The following is a 21,300-nucleotide window of genomic DNA, read 5'->3' on the forward strand; positions in this document are numbered from 1 at the left end:
CTCCACCAAAGCCACCCTCCCACCAGTGGACGTGCTGAGTGTGCAGCTCCACCGGGAATGGGGAGCATGGCCCTCCTGGCCCAGGCCTCCATTCCAAGAGGTCTTCACGGCATTTCAAAGCCCTGTTGAAAGTATGGGCACCTCTGATGGGTGGTGGCTTTGTTTCTCTAGAACAGCATTTAATAATCAAGGCACCTCTCGAAACACTGGCTGAGACTAGGTAGAGAGCATCATCATGCCCACTCTTGAAAAGTCACGTGCAAAACCCTCAAAATCACCAGCTTGTCCTCCACACTGTCCCAGAATCATCTATGCAGACAGACCGCATCACTGACAGGAGCAGGAGAACCGCCATAGGAACAGCACAAAGCGGGGTCCGTGGCAGAAGGCGGCACGTGAGATCCCACTCACAACAGAGAAAATGAAGAGTCTACCTGATTGTTTTTAAAAAACTGCTAATTTGGAGCCAGGTGCGGGCTCCAGAGGCTGAGGCAGGAGGGTCACAAGTTCAAAGCCAGCCTCAGCAAAAGCAAGGGGCTAAGCAACTTTGTGAGACCCTGCCTCTAAAGAAGACAAAAACAGGTTTGGGGATGGGGCTCAGGGGGTCAAGTTCAATTCCCCAGTACCCCACCCCCAAAATTTGTTATTTTGGAAATATTCTCAAATATGAAATATAAAATCTCTTACTCAAGGCTTTGGGGTTAAATAGGTTGAATATCCCTTATCTAAAATGTTTGGGAAAGAAGTATTTTAGCTCTCAAACTTTGGAATATTTGCATATAGTTGATGGAAGTATCTCAGGGACCCTCTCAAAACTCACCCACTCTGCCCACATCTCGTGCACACACCTGCAGGTGGTAACACACCGCGTGTGCAATGGGCCTCTTCACTGACCGCAGTCTAGCACGAGGCCAGTGTAGAATCCGCCACTGTGGCATCACACTGAGATTCCAGATTTGCAGATTAGGGGTGCTTAATGTGCAGTCAATACTTTAGGATCCTTTTTATAGCAATAAATACCATATTTATTCTTCCTTTTATTCAGAAGAAAAACAGAATTTTCTAAAGGGTATTTTGACATTCTTCATAAAACTGATACTCAAAATAACTCATCTTGTAGAAAACCTTTCCAATTGCATATCATGGGTCCTGCTGTATTTATGAAGCCACTTGACAGACACTTCCCACCACCAAGACAGAATTCTCTCGGCTAAAGCTTTAAGAGAACACTGCCTAGGAAAACGCACAAAAGCAGACACACATTCAAGGAAAAATACTGTACGTGTGCGCATAGGCGCACAGGCAGTACACTTTAAGAAATGCTATCGTCACTATGGGGAAACGTACTACGCCAAGGGAAACATAAACTCAAGAGGACAAATACACCTGGGGATCACTTCACTCCTAAAGATTTTTTTCCGACTAAACATAAGAAACTAACAAACAAATCAATAAAGACTTGCTAGACACGCACCATGTAAAACAGTGTTCAGCGCGACAGAAGACAACCTCTGGGTGATCTCGGTGACTTCCTATCCTCAGAGTCCCCCAACCTGTCAACACCAGCCAGCATCTGCAGGCGGGAGCTGAGTGCACACCCAGCCCGCCAGCACCCCCTGGTGGTGCACTCCAGACAGGTGGAGAAGGCTGCTCACTGCCCTAGGCCGCAGCAGGGCAGCCGCCTCCAATCCGCTTCCTTTAGACTCCTTGATCCTACATCCTAGGCTGCCTAGGACAGGGTGAGATGGAACTCTCCAGAGGGAGCCATTCAACACACAGGAAGTCTTCATACAGCTATAAAAGGGAAACCAAATGAAAAGGGCTGCAGTAACAGGGATTTCAAGGGGAAATGCTGTCGATGTTGGGGGCTCTTTCTAAGTGAGCAAACGGAAACAGTGACTTACTGATGGTTTCAACAACACACACACACACACACACACACACACACACACACCCCAGAACTGAAGAGGGAAGAATGAAACTTTCAGTGTTCAATCATCAAGAAAGCCTTAAGACTCAAACAGCAGCTTTCACTTTGAATGCTCTTAATGTTTCTTATAAGCCACAGGAAGAACCCACCCAGAACGGTAAGGATGGCAAAACGTGGCTCGTGGGCCACACAGTTCTTTCCCACTTCACTCAGACACTAAGATAAAGAAATAAATTAGAAATCCCATTATTAGTGTCATAGGTGAATATTCTTAGTAAAGTCAACAGTCTGGTTTCTATTTGAATTATGCAGGAGAATGCCCAATGGTCAGTCTGGCCACCCCCACAACTGGCAGAAACGTCTGATTAGATCAGCCTCGCTTATGAACACAGTCACAACTGTCACCAAATTTCCCAGAGCCTCCAAGTCCAAGGCTAGGTCTAGGTTTACAAGCTCCAAAGTCTTGTACGACTGTCCCCCACACACAGACACTAAATGGCACTTCAGGTCACCAGGGCTAACGGACTCCGTGCAAAAAAGGGGACCCATCCCTTAAACCACGACAGCGTTTAACACTCTGAATATCTCCAGCCAATGCTTCAGGGGCTACTACCAGCCTAAACCAAACTCCTTCCACAATGCTGACGGTCACCCGTCAATTACCAAAAACAAGCTTTCCCAGAAGCCTTTGAACGGAGCCCTCTCCTTGGATGTTCCTTACAAGCATCTATCTCCTCTGAGCCTTGTGGAATTGCTGTGCTCCTGAGCAGACTCACCTTACAACACTGCATCTCTGCACCTTCACTGTCTTGAACTACCTGGAGGGCTCCTTCACCCGGCAGCTCCTCCCTGGGTCGGCTCGCCCTTCCGCCGCGGAGACTTGCTGGGAAAGGTGCCCTGCCACTGTCCAGCATTCCCACAGCAGCTGTTGCTCCTGTGTTTCTATTTACACTTGATGAGAATTTCACTTCCTGAATTGTCACTTTTCACTTGTTTGATGTGTGTTCACCTTTGACGGTCAACCCTCCTTTTTCTGTAAAACGTCAGGCCGTCACTGCGGGCCAACGAGGCAGGCACCACAGCTCCACTGCCTGTGTGTGAACAGTGAGGCGGGCATGCAGTGGCTGTGACTGAGAGGTTGTAAGAGAAGCAGGCGCTTGGCCACTGCGCTGGTTACTTAAACCACTATCTGTGAACTGGAGAGCTGGCAATGAAGTCTGTGCTCCACGCGTTAACGCCGCGGCGGCTGAAATTGAGTCACGCTGCTGGGAGGTGGGTACTGCTAACTAAATCCTGTAGGCTAAACATAAGAATGTCAGGCTGAGCGATCAGGACTGCCGGCCTCTGTGGGTGAGCATAATCAGAAATTTGTAAATGATAAGCAATGCAATTTGCAAATAGCTTCGGAGACACCACTCATCATTCTGTGTGAAGAAGTCGGATGCCTGCGCCTACACATTCAATGGTGGGAACTCAAGAGCAGCCACGGCTGTGACCCAAATGCCCTATGTCACCCCCCCAGCGATGGGGCTTTCCGCGATGAGTAACACCTCGGGCATTGGCAAACGAGATGAACAAAGCGCCATTCCTACACAGTATTCACAGAACCAGGCAGTGATGTGTTTTCCATGCACAACAGATATAAATCCCAGGCTCAAATACTGAAAGGCAGGTTCTGAGCATGCAAAGCTGCTTCGCACTGGAAGACACCGCCACCCAGGCCAGCCACCACCCACCACATCGGAACACTCCCTGAATCTGACAGAAGGACCTCTGGGAGACCCTTGCCCTGCGGGACACTCCTGCGAAACCCTGGTCTATATTCCTACAGTAGCAGATGAGGAGGACATACCCCACGTTCACGCAACGTGGAAGCCCAGGGCTCCAGCTGCCAGCAGGAGCTAAGCACACCACAGAGGGACTGGACAATGTTCAAAGAAGAAATGAGGCCATTTTTTTTTTTATTTCCACTTCTGCATAATCGCAAAAATGGGGAAAAAAAATCAATGATTTCTGTGAAGCTTCTATCTGAACTTCACACAAAGATGCCTGCTTTGAAGTTCAATGTGTTCTACAAATATTAGTTAAAGACAGCTCTTTATAGACACATGGAAACAAGTACAAAGAACTCATGGGGCAAATTAAAAACAGATAATGATAAACTCTTGTACAGTGCTCGCCAGTCTTGGCCCAAAGCCCTTCACACAGATAATTCCTTAATCCACACAATACGCTATGGCAGGCACACTGCCCACTTCACAGACAGGGACGGGCGCACCGGTGGAGACTGGGCACGTGGCTGGGAAGAGAAGGAGCAGAGACAGTGTGAGCAGGGAGTCTGACCCACGTCCACGCTGTCACGGGGGCTGCACGCGCCCCTCTGCACCTCCGGACCCGGCACCTGAAGGGAAACCCGGGTCCCCTTTGGGTTGCCACTGACACGCCCACACCAGCCAGAGTCTACCAGTTCGGCCCAGAAACACATCTCTCCAGGCATTACCAGTGATCACCAAAGCCTGCTTAATTACTGAGGTTACCAAACGCTTTTAACTCAAACCATACCATCACCTGCAAATGAGGCGTGGGTTGGAGTCGGGAAGCTCTCCCGACTAGGGCCTCAAGCTGTGATTTAACAAGCACACTCGATCACGCAGGCGGAATCGGCTCGTTCCCTCTCAGCAGGAAGATCCTGACACCCTGGGGAGTGGGCCCTCCTGAGCTAGCGCAGCAGGCGTGAAGCGGGGCAGCGTGTACAGGGGCAGGCGGGGCCCCACACCCACGACGCACATGTCCATGGTGGGCTGCAGACCAGGAAAGAGCTCATGGGGACAACCGTCTCAGCTGGAGCCGGGCCCCGCGGTGAAGCCTGCTCCCGCCGGGCGACCACTGTGAACCCCAGGGACAGGAGCAGCAGCCCCTCAAGGAAACCCAGAGGGAAGCGTCCTGGGAGCTTGGACGCAAGGCCTCCTGACTTGGTGCTTGTCCTTGAGATTTTGCTTAAAGCCAGAGAGAACATGGCCCACCCAAACAATCTTTCCGTTTTCTCTTATTTCCTGAAGAGGTCATCGAAATTCTCATTTATATTCTTTCTCTCCTTCAAAGCAAAGCTCTCACAAACCCTTCTTAACTCTATTAGCTCTATGTCCAAAATGTGCCTCAGTCTGATTTCAAGATCTCCTTGGAGATGGTGGCTGCCCTCGCCCTTCCAAGGCACACCATGCAGGGGCCATCAGGAGGCAGAGCCCCCAGAGGGCACTGGCCCCCTGTAGCCTCGGCCAAGGGCTAGACTCATGTCGCCTGCAGAAGTCCGTGGCTCTCCTGCAAGAGGCCACGGCTGCAGAGCCCCTTCAAGCAGAACACGGGTCTGAGCTGATGGTCCAGTCCCCTGGTGTGTGACCCAAGTCTGAACCCTGATTCCTGGCTAGCGTCAACTGAATTTGTCCCTTCTGATGTGTCACACAGTGTGACTGGCATCCTCGTCCTACCCGCCCACCCCAGCTCTTCCTGCTGCTATAACAAAACAAACGGGGTGATTCTCAGACAGAAGAAAGGGACTGCTGCAGACCTGGAGGCTGGGAGCCCCTGATCCAGGCTCACGCAGACGGGGTGCCACAGACAGCCCGGGCCGCGTCCTCACAGGTAGGAGGGCGAAAGGAGCGACCGAGGCTCACTTGGAGGAGGGCCCTCCCAGAGGCCCCTCCTCTAAATACCAGCACAGTGAGGGCGGGACTGGACACAGGGATCTTGGAGGCACACAGAGGTGCAGACCACACCACCGCTGCGTGAACCAGGGTGGCCCTTCCAGAGCCCAAAGACAGAAATTCAGCGTCAGTGGTTCCTCCAGCTGGTCATCTGCCTGGCCCACGGGAAACAGCCTAGAGAACACACCCAGAACACAAGACTTCCCCATCGGGCCACCAGGGGTTGGCTTTCGAAGGGTCACCGTGGAGCCTGCAGCGTGGGGACCACCAAGCTCTCAGCACAGCATCGGGCAGAGGACACCCAGGATGGGGGGGTGGGGCACTCGGCGGATCCCGCTCATGCAGGCCTGCAGTCATCTCCTCTCAGGATGGCTCCCCCAAGTCCCGATGCCACGCGCCCTCCGCCCACACCTGCTGAGCCCCGTCCCCGGGAGCCCCACAGTGTGGACAAGTCGCCTCTGTTGCCAGGACCGCTCTGGGAAGGAGGATCCTCCGCTTCACCCCAGCCCAAGCCTCGCGGGGACTGCCCGGCACGTCCCAGCTGCTTGTGCGGGCTGCCTGGAAAGCAGGACCCTCCCAGCGCCAAGTGGACGAACTGTCTCAGAAGGAGGCCTGCCACCTCCGAGTCACCTGTCCCAGGTGAATCACGAAGCACTCAGTCTTCAGACACCCACAAGCGAGCTCCAGAGCGTGTGGCCAAGAGCCACGCGATGACTTGACGCTCCTGGGATGACACCGTTTATCAGCTCAGGCTCGCTCTCTTCAGATGGTCCCATCACCACGTCGACTTCACTTATAGTCCAGAGGACGGGGTTGAGGGATGCCCCGTCGCCCCAACACTGTGGTGACATATTCACTCAAAACACACCCTAAGCGCCTCCTGTGGTAGTGGACCCTGGGGTGCCAAAGCACAGAGGCAGCGGGGACAGCTACCACCCATTCTTGAGAGACGTGATATGAAACCACCAGCCACAGGCTTCAGAAGTATCAGGGACGCTCCTGAAGATGGGGACAGGAAGGGAGTCTTTTTTTTTTTTTGTACTGGAGATTGAACCCAGGGTGCTTTGCCCCTGAGCTACATCCCCAGTCCTTTTTATTTTTTTTATTTAAGAGAGGGTCTCGTTAAGTTTCACTAAGTTGCCTAGGCTGGCCTCAAACTTGTCAGCCTCCCACCTTAGCCTTCCAAGCTACTGGGATTACAGACATGTGCCACCGCACCTGCTCTCAGGTGAGTCTGGAGAGCAGATGGGCGCTGAATGAAGACAGTAAGACATGATGCATTTTCGAGACCTGCGGTATAACACATCTCCTGCTTCTGCTTCCTCAGCATCTTTCCCAAAAACTACATACATAAAGTTCAAAACTTTGATTCCTGGCCAACAGCAACTGAAATCTATTTCTCTTAAGGTTTACATTCAATAAGAACATCGACCAAAAAAACCCTCTTTGAGCACACTGAGTAATTAGAAGTGAAGAACTCTCAGCTAACTAAAGGTGTTTAACTCCTGACGGGACCTCGGACATCAGTGCTCACCCCCAAGTGGGGTTCGCCACCACCCACAGAACTCGGAAGGGCCAGGGCAGGGCTGCCCACTCTGTCAGTGGCTGCGTCCTGCTGTCTCCAGAAGGTGGCAATGTTGTGGTAGAGGATTTCCCCAACCTCACGGTGATGGCCAGAGACTTCATGTGCCTGCCACCCACCAGGAGCAGGGGGACAAGGGGGACAGCACCTCAGGACACAGGGCTCCATCAGGTGCCATGGCACAGTCCTGCACTCTGGCCCCACTCCAGTGGATGAACTGACCCTGGTGGGACAATGCCTTTCAGAGGGACACAAAAAGCCCTGGTCTGCTCTAGTGTTTTCCAGTCAAATTGTAAAGAGGCGCATTTTCAATTATTTTACTACAAATCCCCCAGATTGCACAGGGCTGAGCCCGGAACTCCTCCGCGTGACACTCCAGGCCCTCAGGTCCCGCCTGGGCACCTCAGGCCTTGCCACCGCTGCTCCTCAGTGCCAGGCTGGCCAATGCTGCTCAGGTCCTCCAGAGGGCGCCCACGCTCGGTTCCTTGCACGCCCCATGCTGGCACTGTCCTTCGGCCTGTCGGGGGCCATGTGCTAGACTCCTCCCTACTCCTACCCGGAACTCCACTGCCCAGGGGAGCCTTCTGGGGTCAGCCCAGCCCTGCCTGAGAAACAGGCACTATGATAGACTCCTGGCCATGAGGCCTTCCTTTAAAAAAAATCACATGACCCAGTCAGTAGCAGCTACGGGGTCAAAATGAATTCTTGGGAAAATGCTCATATTTATGTAAATGACCATCAATGGAATGGCCATGTGGACTGTGGATACTAAAAACCTACAAGAAAGAAGAAGGTCCAGCCACCGGGCTCACGGGAACCCATGTCCAAAGAGCAGGTGGGGAGGGGCTGGGGGGCCGGCCAGGAGGGGCAGGTGCCCTGCCTCGCTCTCCACCCAGCAAAGCAACTGGGAAGAGCTGGGATACGGCCTTAACCTTTAACCTTGAGGTTGTCTTGATGTTTACTTAAAAAAGAAAAAAAAAGTTTCTAAATACATGTTAAGAATCACATGCTGTCAACATTTGGGATCACAAACAAAACAGGACGTTGATGGGATCAAGAGGAGAAAAGCCAGCTTTCACAGGCACAGGCACGGGCGTCAGGCTCGCTGGGGTCACGGGTGCTGACTGGCTCCCTCTGCAGTCTGGGCACTTGGGGTTTATATATATATAGGCAGGTCCTGCCTGGAATCAGAACTGGAAAGAGGCTTGGTGCCTGTGTGCAGGTCGGTGGACTGGGACAGAGCCACTAGGGGTTTTGTGGACAGTGCTGACAAAAAAAAACAAACACAAAGAGCTACCAGGAGAAATCCCGCAGAGCTACAGGGTCAGGACTCCACAAGAGGAGACTGGAACAGGAACTAACTAGTTCACACGAATCGAAACACACAGGTCCGAGGAAAGCAAACACCAACCACTTTAGCTTTTTCCTTTTATTTACTTATTCATTTAGTTTTTGGCACAAGACTCCTGGAAGAAGGGAGCATGCCCCTCTTGTAATTACCGTTATTTTCTTATTCCTTTGTATTATGTCTGGTGTCAAGTGCTACATAAAGCCAAGGTGTTTGTGCTGGTAAAGGTCACCAGATGGCTAATTTAAAGAATTTAAATGTAAGGATTTTAGTCAATCAATATTGCCTGGCACACTGAATTCTCCCCAAACAATGAGACACTACGTCTACTTCTGGTAGAGAAACAGGCCTACAAGCTGATCTGTGCACTCAACCCTAAATTCCAGCAGGACCTCGTGGGAAAGTGGTTGGAGGGGAGTCACTTGAGAACGATTCACAAGCATGGTGAGCGTCTGCTGGCTCCGTGCTGCATGAGGACGGGTTCCGGGCTGGGTGAGCGGGGTGCTGCACAGGTAGAAAAGGTCCTGCTCCTCGGACACTCCCACTAGGAGGTGACACTCCCACTAGGAGGCGACAGCAGCGGGCGCTCTTGAGGACAGATGGACTTCTGCTTAGCTTTCGGGTTGTTTTGGTTTGTTTTTGCTACTGGGGATTCAACCCAGGGGTGCTTGACCACTGAGCCACGTCCCCAGCCCTTCCAGATCAGGGCTGCTCAACCAGTAAAGTCTATACCTGTACTCCAAAACCTGGAACATCCCAAAATCCGAAGGCAGGCTCTGGTCCCAAGCATTGCAGATAAGGGCTCTGGGCCTGGGCCAAGCCTCCGCCCTCTGCCTCCGGTTGCCTCAGGCTGTGGCTGCGACAGTCTTCCTCTCTCCAGTCTGTCTCTCTCATCGCCACACCCTGGGAGCACCCTGGCCTTCAAAGTTTCTGTTTTCACGCCACAAATCCACAGAGGAGTTCTAAGTGAGGAAAAGGGATCTGGGGCTCAGGCAGGTGGGCGTGCTGAACAGAGGGAACAGACTGGGAGGCAGGGAAAGAAAGGTCCCTCCAGTGTTATGACGGAGGCCCGAGGCAGGGAGGAGGAGGCAAGGACACACACCTGCACGTTTCTGAAATGCCAGGTACTTCTGAAAACGGCAGCTCCTAGTCAAAACCTCAGGATTGTGGCTCGGCTTCTCTGAGGCAGAGTCTTGTACAAGCCCCACAGCAACCATGACATCCAGGCAGGTCTGTCAGCCAGGCCTTCAAAAACTGCTTCCAAGACCACAGGTGAGCAGGGGGAACCCAGAGGGCTTCTCCCTTAAAGTTTCCCCTAACATGGAAAGAGAAACCCCAAAACCAGCCCTGTCCGCACGCCCAACCTACTAAGGTCGACAGTCCATCCTTCTCATGCAATCTTAAGAACACAGCATAGAGCCAGGAGCACTGGCCATACCTGTAATCCCAGCAACTCGGGAGGCTGAGGCAGAGGATCGCTCAAAGCCAGTCTCAACAACTTAGTGAGGCCCTTTCTCAAAAGAAGACATACAAAGGGCTGGGGATGTGGTTCAGGAGTCAGGCACCCCCGGATTCAATCCCGGGTACCAAACAGAAAAACCCACAATATGAACGATGGCTCAGATTCCTGGGCCCTCGGTCGCCCATCTCCCCACTGCGAGGCAAGCGCCACCTTACCCACTGGTTCCACCATTGGCCCTGGGTCCGCTGACCATGGTCACCTGTGCCGGTTCAGCGCCTTCTCTTGACATTTCTCGTCACTCATAGAGGTCTGCGTGCACACTGTCACCCTCAGCAAGTCTTAAAGACAAGTACACTTGTCCTACGCACCCCGCTCTCACACCCGATGAACTCATGATCAGCAGTCAGCTCTGTTCTCTGGTGTGAAGAGCAACTGGGACGCAGCACAAGCTGAACTGGGGGAAGTCCAGAGGCCAGTCTCGTCGCCTCGGACTACCTGAGCGTCCGTGTCTGTGCCAGCAGGAAACTAACCCTGAGGGCTGCGGCGTGTCCAGTGAAAGGCTCCAACAGGAAGCGCTCCGAGGCTGGGCCTGCTGGTACACACGCGGCCCCAGCGATGCAGGCCCCAGCCTGGGCCACTTAGAGAGGCCCTGAGCAGCTCCGAGTGAAAGAGCTGGGCATGCAGCTGGGGGTCAAAGGCCCCTGGGGTCACTCCCCAGCACCAGAGCGCGTGCTCCCTGAGGAAGGGCATGCCCGGCACCCGTGCCCTCCTTCTGGGGGGCAATCTGGCATCCCGCTCTACCGTCCTTCCCTGGGACCTGCCTGTGAGACTGTAGCACAGGCCAACACAGCACGGTCAGGTCATGTCGCCCCAGGGTGCTGGTCCTACACGGCTCGTCTGGACCTGAGGCTCTGGCATGTGAAATCGGAGGAGACCTGGGAGGGTGGAGTAGAGCACAGGCTGGGGCGCCGACAGCCCCAGTTCCAGCTCTGGAAGTGACGGGACCTGACCTGGCCTCCCCAGGGCTCCCTTTCCTCATTCTTTAAGAAAAAGGTGGGGTGGGGGCAAGTAGTGGGGCTACACAGCCGCAGGGTTGCCCTAAGCACTAGATGGGCATACGGGTGCCAAGGACGGCGCCTGCACGATCACCCTGGCCCGTCCACAGGGAGGCCATGCCAGCCCGTGCCCACCACCCCTCCTCTGCAGGGTCTCACACGGGGTCCAGCTCACCCACCTGCACCCTGGCAGGGCGACCCCTGAACTAAGAGGAAATGCGAGCAGCTCCAGTCAGGAAGTCTGATGTCCTCCCCATCGGGCTGGCGATAGGTCTGCAGAGCAGCCCTTGGGAGCGTCAGGAGGCAGAGGAGAGGACCAGGACAGTGGGCGCCTGCCACTGGCCCAGTGGACAGTGCCGCCTGCAACACACCAGCTTAGAGGCCGCCGTGCCCAAGCATCCACCCGACACAAGTGCCCCACCCAGAAACCTACAGAGCAGCCTGGTAACAACCGGCCATGGAGGACCCCCTGCGGCCAACCATGAGCGCAACTGCAGACAGGCAGCTGTGCACAGGCAAAGGGAAGGGCAGGGTGAGCCAGGCCCAGGGACAGCCTGAGTGAGCGCCTCCTGGGTCAGAGCTGTCACACACCCCACCAAGGAGGCCTGTGCAGCTGAGGCCTGAGCACAGCTGCCTCTGTGTCCACGTCCCCACCCCAGGGTGCCACAACCAGGCCTGGGGAGGGTCCAAGAGGAGCTGCGTCAGCACTGAACATGTGCGGACTCCTTGCTGCCACAGGCCCTCAGCAAGGCGCCCACCACCGTTACAGAGCATGCACACTGTGTCAGGTGTCACCGGTCATCTGGAGAGGACTTCGAGTGTACAGGAGGATGCTGCCATGGTCTGGCAGGAGGGGTCCCCAACAGCTCACAGGAGAGACGATGCCAGGAAGCTTGGGGCCACGAGGGCCTTGACCCAGCCGTGCACTGACCTTCTAGTCGCGATTTGCTGGGTGGCGACAGCGGGCGGGCAGGCCTGGCTGCAGGAGGGGCCAGTGGGGCGTGCCCTGGGGTTTATATTTGTCCCTGGTGAGCCCTGTCTTCTTCCCACCTGTCAGGTCCTCGCACCCTCCTCTTGCACACCCGCTCAATCACATGCTGCCTCACCTTGGACCCAGAGCTGTGGAACTGTGAGCCCCACAGTTTGGGGCTTTGACCTGAGACTCCGACGTATGAAAGCAGAAGAGACCTGGGAGGTGGGGTCAGAGCACAGGCTGGGGCGCCAACTGCCCAAGTAAACTTTTGTTCCTCTAGAGCTGTCTGTGCCAGGTCTTGTAGTCACAGCAGCACAGAAGCTGACTGACATACTTGTGCATGGGTTACATGCAAACGCCAGGCCATTTCAGGTAAAGGGTGTGACTAGGCTTCCGTGGACTCTGGCATCCAAGGTGGGTCCTGGAAGCCATCGGGTGGTGTGCTTACTGGAGGTCACTGGTGTCACAGTGCCCCTTACCAAAGGCTGCCTCTGCATTCCCTGGCAGCACCCCTGGGTACCCAGCTCTGGAGGCCTGCACCAGGTGGCTGCTGCAGTCTCCTCCTGGGCACCTGCACCACACAGACCCATGTCCTGCTGTCCGTCTCTTTCCATGTGTTGTGTTCAACACAGAGTTAGAAAAGAAGACCTATTAGGTGCTTGGTGTCTGTCCATTCGCTGGGTGACAGAGGGATGTGGGAGAAAGTAGCAGAAAGTTAAAAAGAAGAAAGCTGCCATGCGGGGCGGGTGTTTGCAGGCCTGGAGGAGAGGAGCTGGGCGGGGGCTGACGGCACTCACGCACTAGGGAGGGCGCTGCCTCCTGCTGCTTCCCTTCCCTGCTCGCCACCTCTAACTGCCCGCTGCAGCCCGGCGGCGCCCACCCGCTATCTCGTGGTTTCTGTCAGTTCCTGGTTTTCGGCTCCTGAAGACCAGCAGGACGCTGTGCAGCTGCGCTCTCACCTCCGCTGCAGACCCGGGCTCTGAAATGAGCGCTGCCTAACCCCCAGGCGAAGCCCCGGAGCAGGTAGGGAAGGAACTCCTCGGGGAAGCAAGCTGAGTGGATGGGAGGGTGCTGGGCAGGCGGCGGCCACACTGTCCTGGGGCTCCCTCGCAGCGGCCACGGGCAGTCAGGGTTTGTCTGACAGCCCTAACTGGGTGGTGTGTTCATAGATTTGCTTTCTCGGGCTAATCTGGGGATCTGTGCCTGAAATATTATCGTGGATGATTTTCTGGGATTTCTAATTGTCGTTGTCAAATATATCTCTAACGGAGAGACAGTGACGGGCAGGCTGGAAAGGTGCTCATCCAGGACAAACGTTTCAAAAGCTGGTAAATGCATATCAAACCCTTCTCGAGACTACGAAACCCAATACAATATTATGTGGAAGTCCGAGTGAGTGTGTTTCGTTGCCAATTACATGCGTGCACAGAGTTGTGTCTATTTGTACAAAGGACAAGGTTCGACATTCTCACTCGTGGGAAAGTTAACCCTCCTAGCAACTCATTGAATATTTATTGGTCTTTAGGTGGTTTTTTTTTTTTTTTTTTTTTTTTTTTTTTGCGGTGCTGGGGATCGAACCCAAGGCTTTGTGCTTGCAAGGCAAGCACTCAACCAACTGAGCTATCTCCCCAGCCCTTTATTGGTCTTTATGGAAAATTATCAGCCACAAAGATACCCTATGCATAGCAAAAGGTTCAGTTTATAGTCTATTTATGTCTATGACTAATCACTAAAGTACTTCAAGTACTTTAAACATTATGCATTCAAATTACACATGGGGACTTATAGCACAGAACACAGTGGCAGCATATTCCACTGATCCCATGCAAACCCTCTAGTGTGTAAGTCGCCTGTATGTGTATTGGGGGGCAGGGGTGACTGGGGACTGACCCAAGGCATTGTGCACGAGGCATGCACTCGGCCACGGGGCCACATCCCCAGCACTTTTCATTCTGACACAGGGTCTCACCAAGTTGCTGAGCCTGGACTCTAACTTGTGATCATCCTGACTTGGCCTCTTGGGCTGATGCACCACCGCACCTGGGCAGGTATATTTTATACAAGGACAATTAATCCTGCAGAGAAAATAACCCCACTGGAAAAACATTAATTGTAGTTTGTAAATTCATCTCTTTTAAAACATAAAAAACTTGAAAATCAATTTTAATACTAAAAATAGAAGTAATGTTAAAAATAGGGGAATACCATAAAGTACCAAAATAACATATTTCAGGATTTGTAAATACGCAAAATCCTAGGCCTCAACGAAAGTGACAAGCACACAAGTGAACACTTCCAAGTGCACACGCGCTATAGACTGGCTCCATTGCAGGGGTGGACGCTGCTGCCAAGCCTTACGAAAGCACAGGGCCACCGAGACACTCGACTCACGCACAGCCCACGAGGGGAAGTGGGTGCAGCAGGGAGGCCAGCAGCTGGGGTGCTGCAGCGCCCCACACTTGAGGAAGCAGGCACCAGGGTGAAGCCTCCGCAGCAGGCGGAGCCTGACTCCCCGCGCACCCCAGGTCCCCACACGCACGGCCTGTTGCGGGCCCTGCCCGCAGGACTGCCGTCGGCCAGCTGCGCCAGGGCTATGCCAGCTCCTGCCACTCCACCACGCCCACGTCCTCCCACGGGGCCACCAGTCATCAACCCCACGTCCTCCCATGGGGCCACCAGTCACCAACCCCACGTCCTCCCACGGGGCCACCAGTCCCCAAAACCCAGTGTCCTACACCCAGCCCACCAGTCCCTACCCGGCCATGTCCTCCACCTGGCCCACGAGTCACCAACCCCCCGACCTTAGACCCTCTCACCCTTCTTCAACGACTTCCATCCTCAATCATGAATTTTAAGACATTTAAATTCCCCAGCCTCAAAACCGTCTCCTCCAGTAGGCTGCACAAGCTTTGGCAGAAGTCAGGAAACACGAGATTCTGATCATCACTGACATCCTCAAACCAGGCGGGGAGCAGGCGGGGAGCAGGAGCAGAGCGGTAGCCTCTTGCAGCCGGGAGAACAGGGGGCACTGTAAAACTGCAACAGCGCCAGGGAAGCCTCCCGGCGGCCAGTCCACCTGCTCCCAGGCGCCAAGCCAGGAAGCTCCTGAGCCGTGACTCGGCCGCACAGAGGGAACCTGATGGTATCTGTCAAGCCCATGGCAAGTCAGTGTGGGGAGCACTCAGTCACAAGCATGAGCCCTCATTCCCATGTCAGAAGGACCTGTCCAGCTGGCTGCAGGGGTGATGGTCTGTCAAGCCGCTGGAAAACAACTTGGCCCCTCTGAGCAGTGGGTCAAACCAGATAAGACAAGCAAAACCGCCTTGCCACACAGTGTCTCTAGACCTTAACACCTGAGAATCACCTGGAGGGTCTGTTTAAAAAAAAAAAAAAAAAAATTAACTATCACCTCTCCCTGGGCCCTACCCAACGAGAGCTGTAAATCACTAAGTCTGGGTTGGACCCTTGAAATGTGCACTGCTAACAGATTTCCTGCTGGGGCTGAGGCTGGTGTGCTGAGGGCCACACTTCCATCTGCAGGTGAATCTCACCTTCAGGTACCCCTACCTCACTGATCAACTGTCCCAGGGACTCCTGACCTGGGCTAGTTGATTAGCGAGCAGCATAATGAACGAAATCCTAAGAAGCCAAGACAGCACTCAGCCGCGTCCTGCCACCTACCACAATGCAGCGAACATGCTGCCGCCATCCAGGCACTCCAGGCCCTCAGCTCCCCTACCTGCTATCAGTGTGAACAGTTTTGACCAGGATGGGGGGCTGGGTCTAGACTCCGACAGACTCGGGTACTTACGTCAACTCCTGAGCAGGATACTGGCCCCTGGACTAAGGGTCACTGGAAAGCGCTTCCAGGGTGAATTGAGGTGGGGGCCTCTGCGGCCCAGAGGTCAGGTTTCCTGCCTCTGGCCCAGCCCTTCCTGGGCAAGGAGACCAGCTGCCTGGCAGCACCAGCGGTCTCCGAGTGCCAAGGACAGCCCGGCGGGGGACAGTTCCTGCCCACACCATCATTCCGTCCTTGTCTTCTTGGCATCCTTACCTGAAGAGGTGGCCAGTGCAGGAGGTGACAATCACAGGAGTCCCTTCGACAAATTTCATCCCCAGTGCAAGACTGCCACACCTGTCTAGGGGCAGTCCCAAAGGAGGGCCCGCAGCCTCACCAGGCAACCTGCCAGACAGGCCAACTGCGGCAGGACCTAGGGACTCCGAAGCTCTGGGGTGGAGCTCGGCCATCTTGGGGACTGGGGAGCACCTCGCTCTGGCCTGCGGGTTGAGAGATGCCAGCCAGGAGCCAGCTCCACTTTTCACCTGGACCTGGGAGAACTGTGAGGGGCGCCCTTGACATCTCACACGTCCTGCTCAGAAAACGAACTACATGGCCGCCTCGCCGTGCAGCCTGGACCTAGAAAGGCCGCACGGGTCAGGCCAGGTCTACCACGGGTTCCAAGGGAGCTCCCAGGCTGCTGCCGTGCCCTGGCCCCGCAGATGCTGAGACCCACCGCCTCCTGCCGGTCCCCGCCTGCAATGCACGGTGCCCACCACCACCCCACGTGACATCGGGGGACATGCCCTGGCGGGCAGCCTGAGGGCCAGGCTCCAGGTCAGTGCCCCTGCACCGGGGGTGTTTCCTGGAAACGGACAGGCGGAGTAAGTGATTCATTCATCTTCATTTTACGGTGACCGTGCGGCTGTCCTCAGGAAAACCATGTGGACCACAGAGCTGCCCATCCGCCTGTTCTTCCACCAGCAAAGCAAAGCGCTGCTCATGTGTCCTCGGATCTGGTCCATCTTAGATTCCTTGGAAACCTCTGCCTTCGCGCACCGTAGATCAAGTTGCTGCCTTTGACTCCTCCCTGCCGCCACCCAGCTGGTGTGGCTGGAAAGCACCACAGGCCTCAGTGTCACCCCGGCCTTCATCTTTCAGATAAGGGAACAGGGTGAGGGCTTCTACCCAACTACACAGCACCTGCTGCGGAAGTTAAGCCATCAGGAGAGAAAGGGAGAGAAACGGGGGAAAGGGAGGAGTGGGAGAGAGAAGGAGAGACCGTGGGAGAGGGATAGTGAGGAGAGAGCGGCAGAGGGAGAGACAGGGGGGTGGGGGAGAGGGAGAGAGACGGGGGAGAGAGAAGGAGAGACAGTGGGAGAGGGAGAGATGGGGGAGAGAGAGGAGAGAGACAGGGGAGAGAGAAGGAGAGACAGGGGAAAGAGGGGAAGAGAGAAGGAGAGACAGAGAGGGATAGATGGGGGAGAAAGGGAGAGACAGGGGAAAAGAAGAGAAGGGGGGAGGGGGAGAGGGAGAGAGAGGGAGGGAGGGAGACTGGGAAAGGGAGAGAGGGGAAGAGACAGGGAGAGAGAGACAAGGGAGAGAGAAGGAGAGACGGGGAAAGGGAGGAGAGGGAGAAAGAAGGGGAGAGGGGGGATTGAGGGGGAGAGGGAGGTGGGGACAGGAGAGGGAGGGGGAGAGGGAGAGAGGGACAGGGGAGAGGGAGAGAGAGGGAGGGAGGGAAAGAGACAGGGGAGAGGGAGAGAAGCCACGTGGCCTCCAAGGCCAGCGGAGTGGGGGCACATCATCAGTTCCCGTGACACTCAGGGGTGGGCACCTGGGAGATGACCTGGAGTCCAGTTTTCCAGAACCACCCCCACCTATGTCCACCACATCACACAGAGCCAGTGGACTCCAGGGCTGTCCACTCTTACAATGAGAGAGAAACCATGCTGGAAAGGACTCAGCCACTGCCCCCGGGGTCCTTCCGGGGAGTCCAGCCCTAGGGTCAGAGGTCAGGGCCAGCTCACTCGCTTCCCCTGATGGCCACTTCTAGGCTGCTGTGCCGGACGGGAGACACCCCTTCCCACACTAAGGATAGCTCCGTCGTTCATCCATTCAACAGGCAGGGGCTCCTGGCCACACGGCAGCCGTGGCCCCGAACGCTGGGGACCCTGTCCGAACAGGCACGGCGACCATGCACATCGTCACCGTCCCCGGGGCCCACGGCTGCCGGGCTGTGCAGCACTCCCGGGGCACCGTGGCTTATGGAGCGTATGCTATTTCCTTCAGGGGGTGTCAGAGAGCCTGATCTCATCACAGCCGGCCAGCACTGACTTGTCCCGGTCCTGACACCAGCCGCCAGGGCCTGGCAGCCCTGCGCCTGATGACAGAACAGGACACGGACAGGGCGCGTGGCTGCGGTGCCAGGCCTCCAGGGATGAGAGCCTTTCTCTCCGCCTCCTGGTCTGCCCACCAGGCCCACTAGCATCCCTCTGCCTGTCCCCACTGTAAACGGACCTGCGGGCACCACGGTGTGGAAGTGAGAGAAGGACGTGGGAGCACAGGCCTGGGTGAAAGCAGAACCAAGGCCAGCTGTCCCCACGACCCCGTCTGCCAGCTGCCTACGGTGCCGCTGTCCTCAGGACTCGGAGGCAGGGTGCTCACCCAAAGCACAGCCGCGGAAGAAGGGCGTGGTACCCCACGGGTGGACGCATCCCTCCCACAGCATGCATGGGGCATGCTGCCCCTCACACCTGGGTGCCGGCCAGGGCCCTCTCCTTGGCGTGGGTCACCTGACCAGAGTGACGCCGACGTGCCTTCACAAACCACAGCGCAGCACACCAGCGCCATGCCCAGAGTCTTGGTTCTGCCCGGTCAGGAAGTCCACGCTCTGCCCCCTCTAGGGGAGACAGCCAGTCCTGCCTCCAGGAAGCCAAGGAACAGAGCGTGATAACGAAAGTGATGGTTCTGGAATCAGTCTCTGGTGTCAGCCTGACTACACCACCTTCTCTAACAGCCTCAAGAAGCTCTCGGCTGACTCGGTTTCCCTGTGCTCACCGGGTCCTTGTGGAGCAGACACCAGCTCAGGCCACCAGTAGCCCAGAAAGGGGCTGGCATGAGCCAAGCATGCCACCACCTTCTTCTCAGGAGCAGAGAGTGGACCTGACAAGACAGACGGATCCCAACCCCACCTGCCCCCAGGGCTCTGCCTGCTCGGTTTAGTCATCAGTGAAACTAGAATCAACACGGCAAGCTAAAGAATCATCATGAGAATTATCAGACACCTGGTACAAGGTCGGCAATCAAAGCGATTACAGTCACAGCTGGGCACAGTGGCACACACTGTAATCCCAGACTCAGGAGGCTGAGGCAGGAGGACTGCAAGTTCAAGGCCAGCCTCAGCAATGCAGAAAGAATCTGTAGCAAAATAAAATAATAAAAAAGAGCTGGAGATGTGGCTCAATGGCAGCGGCATGTCATCCAAAGTAGATTTATTAACTTGCACTCCAACTAAATCCACGTCACGATGCCAGTCATTCCATTTTCCTGCCAGCTGGATGCTGACAGGCTCTCCTGGGGTTTTACTGTGGGCCCTTCCAGTGGGTGGGAAGAACGATTTGTGGTCATTTCAACTTTCGTTTCCTTAGACTAATGACACTGAACTTCTTTTATGAGCTACGCATGTCCCTTGGCCACTGGTTTTAATTGCGTCACCTCGTATGACTGTCGGAGAACTTCATAAGGAACGTTCCTTAAAGTCTCCGTCCTTTAACAGATGTGTTGCATGACTACCTCTTCCTGGCTATGGTCCTCCTCCATTCTCTAAATGGTGCCCGGTGAAAAGTGGAAGCTTGAAGCTTTGATAATATTTAATCGATCACCTCTTCCTTGTGGGGTGCGGGCCTTTTGTGTCTTGAGAAATCCTGACAGATGCAGCTGGAGAAGGTACTCCCTGGCCTGGTGCAGAAGCTCTTGGCCTTGGTCCTACCTTAGAGTGCGACACGTCTCCAAGGGCTTCTCTGAATCCTCCACTGCACCTGGTAGCAGCCCTCTGGGGAGAAGGGTGGGCCATACACACAACCTGCCCACTCACTAACGCCCCGGGCCAGAGACGCTCACTTCTAAAGCCTCGGATGGGCCCGAGCTCAGTCTCGGTGACACCCTGGCCAGGAGCTGTGAGGAGCACCCGAGGGGGCAGGCTGGAGTCGCCACTGAGCACGGGCACAGCCTGCCCGGGACCAGCCTGTGACCAGGGCAGGATGATCCGATTCTGTTCTGTGCAAGCAGCAGCTCAACTGCACTGAGAGCAGGGAATGGTAGGCTGGCGAGTCTCTTCTCTGAATATACGTCAGATTAACTGAATCACCAGTCATCGGTGTCGCTGAGTTCTCTGACGGAGCGGGCTCCACGAAGCAGTGACTCACGGCAGCTCTGCTGAAGACTTTGAAATGAGTGAGACCATTTAAAGATATCCTCTCGGGGGACGGGTTTTTATGGCCTAAAACACTGTGTTATTTTCTAGATTTAGATGGCTCTGAAAAATGTTTCCCTAGAATTTCTTCTTGAAGGCGTGTCCACTCAAAGCACGAAGAGGCCATTCATGCTGTTCAGACAGTGATTCCTCCCCGGCTAGTCCACACAGGGCCATCTTCACCTATTTCCTGAGATCCTACGAAGAAAGCGCAAGACTGACAAGACCAAAGAGCACTCCTCATCCCACGGAGCTTGGAGGCCAGTGCATTCCCAGGATAACAGGGCACACGCGGGGGACCCAGGAGCCCTCGGAAGGGAGCACTCTCACACGGCTTCCTGGGGACACCGGGCCCTGGTCAGCACGTCCATCTCCTCGTGCTCTGCCCGCGGGTGCACTACACTAGGAAGTGGCCCTGGCTGGTCAAGCCAGGCCCCCACACTCCTTAGCGCCTCACACAGTCCCTCTGATTACCAGTCTCTCTGGTGCCTGAGGAGTCAGACCACCCGCCCTGCGTGCCGGTCATCCACACTCAGATAGGGCTGCCTGGGCCACGGCCTTCCAGAACCGCCCTGCTCTCTGCCTGTGCCCGGAGCCTCGGGTGGAGAGGAGGCCGGCGTGGGGCTGTGGAGGTTCCTGCTTCCCGGCACTGACCACGACCCAGGGAAACAATCCTAACTGCAATTCACGGAGGGAAGACACCCATCAAATGCAAAGGAGAGGCCACTTCCCGCTGGCCTGCGGTCATCTTGGAGATGTGCACTCTGTACATGCACAAAGCAGCTAATGGGTTTCTCCTCGGCTTCAGAGCTCACCACCGGCCACGCCCTCCGCTCGGCACCTCTGTGGCCACACGCCATCCGTCACCTAATTTCACGCTAAGTGAGCACAAGCCCCCTGGGAGCCCAAGTCAAGTTCTCACTGAAGAGCAGGTCAATCCCAGCAGCATGCTGGGCACCAGCTGGGCAGCAGCACTGAGGCCTCGGAGGCCAAGGAC

General features: G+C 55.4%; 2 protein-coding genes across 17 annotated transcripts in view; one reads left to right on the forward strand and one right to left on the reverse strand.

Moving 5' to 3' along the window:
• The window catches only part of MED12L (mediator complex subunit 12L), a 250,273-nt gene that overhangs the window by 111,336 nt on the left and 117,637 nt on the right, over window positions 1–21,300 (reverse strand). The gene's annotated exons all lie outside the window — the stretch shown is intronic.
• The window catches only part of P2RY14 (purinergic receptor P2Y14), a 30,022-nt gene continuing 21,600 nt past the window's right edge, over window positions 12,879–21,300 (forward strand). The window contains exon 1 of the mRNA XM_079100975.1: window positions 12,879–13,074. The gene's annotated coding sequence lies outside the window, so the exon portion shown is untranslated. The remainder of the gene's footprint in view (window positions 13,075–21,300) is intronic.

Source organism: Sciurus vulgaris (assembly GCF_902686455.1).
Source record: "Sciurus vulgaris genome assembly, chromosome: 10".
Taxonomy (NCBI): Eukaryota; Metazoa; Chordata; class Mammalia; order Rodentia; family Sciuridae; genus Sciurus; species Sciurus vulgaris.